Raw genomic sequence first — 10000 nt, 5'->3', positions numbered from 1 at the left:
CATCACATTCTCATTAATCCTCTTTTGCGTCACGACACATCTTTATTTCTTTGTCTATGGATTTATACCTGGTGGGGTCATTCTTTGTGTTTGGACGATACAAAAGTACAATGCAAGGGGAGTAATTCTTTACGTATTTGGGCAAAATTGCCTCCCCTTGTCCGAATCCTAGACTTTTAAATCTCGTGACTTCTCACGAGATCAACGACCGGAAGTAGTGAGTGGAGGGAAAACAGTGTGACTTCCAAAATGGAGAAATTAGCATCATTCGCGTTCGTTCCAGTTATCAAACTTGGACTTCTAACCTTTCATGTATTATGTTTGAATTGTCGTTATGTGTGTGTGTGTGTGTGTGTGTTCAAAATAAACGTGTATCGCCAGTTTATATATATATATATATATATATATATATATATATATATATATAGAGAGAGAGAGAGAGAGAGAGAGAGAGACTTGGTTGTAATATACCGAATTTTACTGGGTTTATATAATTCAGTAATCGTTCATATACCAATAATTTTAAGCCAAAGAGAGATGACTTAAATTGTAAGCTACAAAATTATCATATTTCATAATTGAGCATTCATATACTGTATTAACAAAACTAAGACTTCAAAAAAAGAATTGATAGCAACAAAAAGTGTATTTCATTGTTAGTTACAATTGTTTCAATACTAATTGGACGAATTCAAATATTATGGCGTTTGAAAATTTTTACATAATCAGCCTTTCTTTAGACTTATTGAATAAAAAACACTTTAACAATAGAACATTATGTAAAGACATTTCCCTTAAAGGAAATAAAGCATGCGAAAACATTTATCCCGGACGCATCTTTGTCAGGAGTTTATTTAAATAGTTATATATGTCCTAATTTTCATATATATATATATATATATATATATATATATATATATATATATATATATATATATATATATATATATATATATATATATATATATAAATAAAGAATCCAATAACGAATTGAACAAAATCAAAACAAACTTTGTTGTTTTTTAACTTAAGTCGTTGTTGTTGCTGTTGCATTTTTTAAATAATGATACTTACAATTTCAAACCGGCGATTCGCCAAGTTAAGAATAGCGTTAATAACGTTAATAACGTTATTAGCGTTAATAACGTTAATAACGTTATGACCAAAAATAAAAAAAAAACAATTTTTTTTTTTACCTTCAGTCGCTGTTTTTGTTTTATTTTTTTTATTTACTTATTTTTTTAAACAGGCGAAACCTTTCGATAACCTTTGTAAATTAGTTTGCATTATCACAATAGCCGTTTACCATTGATTTTTTTGTTAGCATCCATCATTGGTGTCACTGAAATTTGGGTGGCACTAACCTTTCGTAAGGTTCCATCACTTCGCACTCGTCCAGTGGAGGTCTGGTTAGTGCTTTCTCGTCTCAGTCTTTCCATACTCCTTGACCCTCCTCGATTATTTGGTGTGGCGCCAGTTTATGCTGACACTACATTTTGTTCATTTTTTCTTCCGGCAGGGGAGGAGGGGCTTCCTATGATATAGTTTCAGTTTCATGATTCCATGTGGGTTTCCTTTGTATTTTACATATGTATCAGTTTCTATATGTTCGACTCATGTATGTTAGTGCCTGCACTCAAGGGTTTTCCTTAATATTTCAACCGTTTTCATTATTGTTATACGCTGTATCTTCTCAGTCATCCCCCTAATTCCAATCTCTCTCATTCTTTTGGTTTTTTTTTTTAAAGGGTTTTGGTGTTGTTCCTAGTGCTCCTACTATTAGTGGCATTATCTTGATTTTCTTTATCTTCCAAATCCTTTTGAGCTCTCTAACCAGTTCTGTGTATTTGTTCCGCTTCTCTGTCTCTTTGATATTCACTCTGTGGTTTGCCAGGATGGCGAAATCTACGATATGGCAGGACTTTTCCTTCATGTTAATTATTATCACATCTGGTCTTTTTGCTTGGATGGATTCATCTGTTTGTATATCCATGTCTCATAGGATTTTGTGATTTCCGTTTTCAAGTACAGCTACCGGTTTGTGCTTGTGCCATTTGCCTGAGTGTTCAAGATGCAATTGTTTGAATAATTCCCAGTCTTTTCTTGTTTGGGGGGGGGGGGGCTAGTGCATTGCATTCGCCATTCACTTATTATGTGGTTTATTGTTTCGTCTTTTTTTTTTTTTTACATAGGCATCACCACATTATCAAGGCCAAGAGGCCACTCAAGGATAAGGGTTAAAGAGTGTACAGTAGAAATTGGACAATATAGTAATCATTAGTAATGAAAATTTGGTAAATTTGATAACTTATATGGAACGGCTCATCAAGGACTTATTTACGTTAGACTTAAAGACAACCATATTGTAGTCAGCCGGAAAGCAGGAAAACGGAAGACAATTCCACAGGCGTGCAGTTCTAAGAAAGAAGCTTTGTTCATGGAATCTACGTTCAGGTTTAGGCACAGATAAAGAGTGGGGGGAATTATTGATAGTGTTTACAGCTAGACGAGTGTTTCTTGTGAAAGTTTGGCGAGGGGGGACCATAGATTGAAGCTCAGTCGAGCACTTTCCATGAAAATAACGATACATCAGAGACAAACTCGCAACATCTCTTCTGTGAGATAGAGGTTGCAAGGAAGAGAAAAGGACATCTCTTACGAGGCTACGAAGTCTATTTTGAACTCTATCAAGGCAGGACAAGTCCTTTCTAGCAGAGTCTGAATTTACTTTTTTCTTGCGTCTTGTTGATGCGTTATCATGAGCTGTTATTAGGGATTTAGTTTCTCTGTTTAGGTTTCCTTTTTGCAACCATGTCCAAGTGTTTTCGTTAATATCATTTTATGTCAACCTTATGAATCGTCCGTGTAGCTGTTTCTCTTCTCATTTTTCTTTTTTCTTATCCCTCGTTTCTATTTCTGTCTTGTTTTGTTTTTTTTGGGTTTTTTTTTGGGGGGGGGGTTGTTTTTTTTTTGGTTTTTTTTTGGTTTTTTTTTTCAGTGTCTCTTGCTGCGCTAATTATTCTTTCGGTGTTCTGTATTATGTATTTTTCTAATCCTTTTTTCGTGTCATTCACAAATGCTTCTATACAAACCAGTCCTCTTCCTCCATATTTCTTTTTTCACATAGAGTCGGCCAGTATCATCATTCATGTCTAGTACATTGTGCATAGTCATGAGTTTCCTGGTCTTCTGGTCAAGTTACTTCAGTTCTTCTTTGGTCCAACCTTTAAATGTGTTTATACCTTTTATTGGGTTTCTACTGTATAGTTTGGTTTCGAGAAGTTTTCCTTGTTCTTCTTAAATAGTTTTTTCCATTTTCTCTTTCATTTCTGTTGCTTCGGTGTCAGCTTCACGAACTCACAGATATTTGTAGTTGTCATGTTCACTGAGTGCCCTCATCTCCATTCGGTTAGGTAGTTGTTGCCTCCAGTTTCCCCCTTTTCATGATCAGTAGTGCACATTTTCTGTACTGAATTCCATTTGGATATTCTGGCTGAAGATTCTGGCTGTGTTTATTAGCGTCTGGTACCTTCTTGGTTTTTGCAAACAGTTTCAGGTCATCCATGAACATTAGATGGACACGCAGAAAATGTGTCAGATGTAAAACACAAAGGTACATCACATGGAATCACGAAAACCGGAACTTTTTGTGCGTGTGTCACCAAAAACTGACGCCACACCAAAGCGAGGAGGGTCAAGGAGGATGGAAAGACTGAGGAGAGAAAGCACTAGCAAGATCTTTGCTGAACGAGTGCAAAGAGGACTGAGACCTTGGGGAAGCTTGTTATCATCCAAATTCCAGTGAATACCAATGGTCGCCGCCCACGAGAAATGAATGGTAAGCGGCTGCTACGATAATGCAAATCCATCTGCAATGGTTATCAAAAGAGGTGGAAATCTGGGGAGACTTGTTGTCACTCAGACTCCAGAGAACGCTACTTTGACTATTTCAAATTTATCTTGTCGAATTGGAACTCGGAAATCTACACGGAATTTGGATCAGAACCCTTTATTCAATCCATGGGGTAGCAAGGCCCCATGATGTAACGTATGAGGTAAATCTAGTTCTAAGTTAGAAGAGATTGTAGTCTTAATTCTCTATGCAGGTGATACTAAGAATACAATTGCCAATTGTTTAAGACTTCTACCCAGTTGTGACTGACAAAACAAGAGCTTACTACCCAAGAGAGTCTATTACTTTTCTCTTTTGTTACGTACTTATTTTTACGTCATTTCCTTGCCACGTCACATCCATCATGGTGAAAAGATAGAAATTCCATTTTAGAGATGAGCTTGAAAGTGGGTTTTTACGTTCATTTCACCACATGCTCCAATTCTGATGAGAGGGATTCAACAATATCTTGGCTCATTAATGCTCTTTGAAGTGCTGCCATAAATAATTGTATCATCTGCATAGATGTCAACAAATGATCTCAGAAGATTATTGATGAAGATCCAGAAGATGGTTGAGCCTAGAATCACTCTTTGAGGCATGCCAACATTGATGTTATTGTGTTTCAAACTACTTTTTAGACATATCAGATGATTTGATGATTGAGAGGACATTTCTATTCCATAACTATAAAAACTTGTGAGGAAAAACTTTCATGCCAAACCCTATTGAAGGCCCTTGATATACCAAGAACTATTACTCTAGAAATGATATACCAAGAACTATTTCTCTAGAAATGATATACCAAGAACTATTACTCTAGAAATGATATACCAAGAAATATTACTCTAGAAATGATATACCAAGAACTATTACTCTAGAAATGATATACCAAGAACTATTACTCTAGAAATGATATACCAAGAAATATTACTCTAGAAATGATATACCAAGAAATATTACTCTAGAAATGATATGCCAAGAACTATTACTCTAGAAATGATATACTAAGAAATATTACTCTAGAAATGATATACCAAGAACTATTACTCTAGAAATGATATACCAAGAACTATTACTCTAGAAATGATATACCAAGAAATATTACTCTAGAAATGATATACCAAGAACTATTACTCTAGAAATGATATACCAAGAACTATTACTCTAGAAATGATATACCAAGAACTATTACTCTAGAAACGATATACCAAGAACTATTACTCTAGAAATGATATACCAAGAAATATTACTCTAGAAATGATATACCAAGAACTATTACTCTAGAAATGATATACCAAGAACTATTACTCTAGAAATGATATACCAAGAACTATTACTCTAGAAATGATATACCAAGAAATATTACTCTAGATATGATATACTAAGAACTATTACTCTAGAAATGATATACCAAGAACTATTACTCTAGAAATGATATACCAAGAAATATTACTCTAGAAATGATATACCAAGAAATATTACTCTAGAAATGATATACCAAGAAATATTACTCTAGATATGATATACTAAGAACTATTACTCTAGAAATGATATACCAAGAACTATTACTCTAGAAATGATATACCAAGAACTATTACTCTAGAAATGATATACCAAGAAATATTACTCTAGAAATGATATACCAAGAACTATTACTCTAGAAATGATATACCAAGAACTATTACTCTAGAAATGATATACCAAGAACTATTACTCTAGAAATGATATACCAAGAAATATTACTCTAGATATGATATACCAAGAACTATTACTCTAGAAATGATATACCAAGAACTATTACTCTAGAAATGATATACCAAGAAATATTACTCTAGATATGATATACTAAGAACTATTACTCTAGAAATGATATACCAAGAACTATTACTCTAGAAATGATATACCAAGAACTATTACTCTAGAAATGATATACCAAGAACTATTACTCTAGAAATGATATACCAAGAAATATTACTCTAGATATGATATACTAAGAACTATTACTCTAGAAATGATATACCAAGAACTATTACTCTAGAAATGATATACCAAGAAATATTACTCTAGAAATGATATACCAAGAACTATTACTCTAGAAATGATATACCAAGAACTATTACTCTAGAAATGATATACCAAGAAATATTACTCTAGAAATGATATACCAAGAACTATTACTCTAGAAATGATATACCAAGAACTATTACTCTAGAAATGATATACCAAGAACTATTACTCTAGAAACGATATACCAAGAACTATTACTCTAGAAATGATATACCAAGAAATATTACTCTAGAAATGATATACCAAGAACTATTACTCTAGAAATGATATACCAAGAAATATTACTCTAGAAATGATATACCAAGAACTATTACTCTAGAAATGATATACCAAGAACTATTACTCTAGAAATGATATACCAAGAACTATTACTCTAGAAATGATATACCAAGAAATATTACTCTAGAAATGATATACCAAGAACTATTACTCTAGAAATGATATACCAAGAAATATTACTCTAGAAATGATATACTAAGAAATATTACTCTAGAAATGATATACCAAGAAATATTACTCTAGAAATGATATACCAAGAAATATTACTCTAGAAATGATATACCAAGAACTATTACTCTAGAAATGATATACCAAGAACTATTACTCTAGAAATGATATACCAAGAAATATTACTCTAGAAATGATATACCAAGAACTATTACTCTAGAAATGATATACCAAGAACTATTACTCTAGAAATGATATACCAAGAACTATTACTCTAGAAATGATATACCAAGAACTATTACTCTAGAAATGATATACCAAGAAATATTACTCTAGAAATGATATACTAAGAAATATTACTCTAGAAATGATATACTAAGAAATATTACTCTAGAAATGATATACCAAGAAATATTACTCTAGAAATGATATACCAAGAAATATTACTCTAGAAATGATATACTAAGAAATATTACTCTAGAAATGATATACTAAGAAATATTACTCTAGAAATGATATACTAAGAAATATTACTCTAGAAATGATATACCAAGAACTATTACTCTAGAAATGATATACCAAGAAATATTACTCTAGAAATGATATACTAAGAAATATTACTCTAGAAATGATATACTAAGAAATATTACTCTAGAAATGATATACTAAGAAATATTACTCTAGAAATGATATACCAAGAAATATTACTCTAGAAATGATATACCAAGAACTATTACTCTAGAAATGATATACCAAGAAATATTACTCTAGAAATGATATACCAAGAAATATTACTCTAGAAATGATATACCAAGAACTATTACTCTAGAAATGATATACTAAGAACTATTACTCTAGAAATGATATACCAAGAAATATTACTCTAGAAATGATATACCAAGAACTATTACTCTAGAAATGATATACCAAGAACTATTACTCTAGAAATGATATACTAAGAAATATTACTCTAGAAATGATATACCAAGAACTATTACTCTAGAAATGATATATCAAGAACTATTACTCTAGAAATGATATACCAAGAAATATTACTCTAGAAATGATATACCAAGAAATATTACTCTAGAAATGATATACCAAGAAATATTACTCTAGAAATGATATACCAAGAACTATTACTCTAGAAATGATATACCAAGAAATATTACTCTAGAAATGATATACCAAGAACTATTACTCTAGAAATGATATACCAAGAACTATTACTCTAGAAATGATATACCAAGAAATATTACTCTAGAAATGATATACCAAGAAATATTACTCTAGAAATGATATACCAAGAAATATTACTCTAGAAATGATATACCAAGAAATATTACTCTAGAAATTATATACCAAGAACTATTACTCTAGAAATGAACCGCCATCGATAGATTCACAACATACAGTGTGTCAACAAGTTTTATATCATTTCACAATAACTTGGCCATTTTCTGTTCAAATCACTTCAAATGAAACAGCATACATTCATTTTGGTACTAGAGCATATTATGAACTGCATTTCAGTATAAAAAGTGGAAAAGCAACAAAATAAAATATAAAAACAACCATAATTATTCTTTTATACATTTTAAAACTGTAATCAATATTTTATGATGATTTCTTTATTACAATATATTGTGCGTGTTTAGTAATATTATGTACATGGAACATATAAATAAATTAAAAAAAGTCAGTCTTAGTTGTTTATACGGAAACTTTAAGAACTAGTAATCTCCAACAATTGCGCCCCAAAAACAAAAACAAATTAGATCACCTAAGAACTTACTTGCAGAAAGTTAGGATTATGGAGAAACCCAGTTGAGAAACGCTGATATAGAAGAAACGATTCAAAAACGTGTGATAGTTTTATTATCCTGTTATTATGATATCATTTTGTATTATTAACATTTTTTTATGCAATAACTGTAGCTTTTACAGCATATGATGACTCTTTAATAATTGAAGCCAACGAAAGGAAGTTTCATTTTAACATTTAATAAGCGACTTTATTTGTTATCTTCGTTAGTAGAGTGTACAAAAAAGAAACGGGTTAGTAGGTTGAAGTGTTCTAGTGTAAAGATAGATTTAATATATTGCCGGCTGGTTGAAGGAGAGAACAGTTCAGTTCCGTTTTCACGTGTTTATAGCTAGTAGCTAGAAACCCAATTGAGAAACGCTGGTATAGAAGAAACAATTTGTCTGCCTATTCAAAAACGTGTGATAGTTTTATTATCCTCTTATTATGATATTATTTTGTATTATTAACATTTTTTTATACAATAACTGCAGCTTTTACAGCAGCATTTTCTTCAATAAAGCTTTCATCAGATGATGACTCTGAGTTCAGGAATGGTTTCTGAGCCAAAGTATCATTACTACTTACCCAGAGCTCCCCAGCAGTACTTCATGATACCACCAGACTTTGTTGTCAATCTGTGGGACTGCCATATCCACGATGATGCAAATAGAGCCTTGTATTTTTTTTGTGTATTTTTTCTTGTCTGATGGAGAAAAACCAAGATTATAACAGAATGTAGAGGTTGAGTTCGCAATAAAACCTCAGCATCCGACTTCGATAGGAAATACAATGGTTTCCTAGCTATTTCCGATACATTCTTCTCGTAGATATTCACATCTTTCCAACAGGTGTGCCCCGTCAAAATTTTCCTCAAATGTAACCATTAATTCAATTATATCCCCCCCCCCTCTTTCAATTTCTTGTTTTTTTTCTTTCAGGCTCATGAACTCACAGAAGATCTGTACAACGTGGACCTAACTAATATGCCATCAAACGGCATATCAAAGGTCAGATCTGCATATTCCGCTTCTTGCTTCTTTACTTTTGATTTAAAATCGGTCGGGCGTAACAAGGTCACCTTTATTTAATGTTAGAATAAAAATAGGTCAAATAGTTTTCTCAGTGTCTCATGTCCAAACTTCTAAATGACTTACGTATTCGACCTTTCCTTTAAATCCACTATTATTTCATGTTTTTATTTTATTTTATGACTAGCTTGGGTACTCGGCGTTGTCCGGATGGAGAGAGGTAATACTAAGGCTATTGAGCAATCAACACCCAGCCTTATACAGGCGGGCAGATATATAAAAGACAAGGCCATCAAGCCAGATATTGTAATATGGAAAAAGCCCAAAAGAACTGCGCTCAAAATAAAATATTTCTCCTTTTCTTTCATACTCACCCTGTGGTCAGCTGGGACAGCAAAGTCTACGATTTGACAGAATTATTCTTTTTTGTTAATTATTACATCTGGTCTTCTTACTTGGATGGGTTTGTCCGTCTGTATGTCCATGTCCCATAGGATTTTGTGGTTCTCGTTTTCATCATTATCACTATCACTATCACTATTATTATTATTATTATTATTATTATCATTATTATTATTATTATTATCATTATTATTATTATTATCATTATTATTATTATCATTATCATTATTATTATTATCATTATTATTATTATTATTATTATTATCATTATTATTATTATTATTATCATTATTATTATTATTATCATTATCACTATTATTATTATTATTATCATTATTATTATTATTATTATCA

At 31.6% G+C, this 10000-nt stretch overlaps 1 protein-coding gene across 1 annotated transcript in view; it reads left to right on the top strand.

The window, feature by feature from the left end:
- Positions 1 to 10000, top strand: part of LOC145296922 (uncharacterized) — a 120481-nt gene that overhangs the window by 98968 nt on the left and 11513 nt on the right. The window contains exon 6 of the transcript XR_013870075.1: positions 9155 to 9223. The gene's annotated coding sequence lies outside the window, so the exon portion shown is untranslated. The remainder of the gene's footprint in view (positions 1 to 9154; positions 9224 to 10000) is intronic.

This window comes from Euprymna scolopes, chromosome 17, assembly GCF_053919585.1.
Source record: "Euprymna scolopes isolate OS-2025 chromosome 17, ASM5391958v1, whole genome shotgun sequence".
NCBI lineage: Eukaryota > Metazoa > Mollusca > Cephalopoda > Sepiida > Sepiolidae > Euprymna > Euprymna scolopes.
Note: the sequence above shows the minus strand (reverse complement) of the source record. Positions and strands in the feature narration are given on the sequence as shown.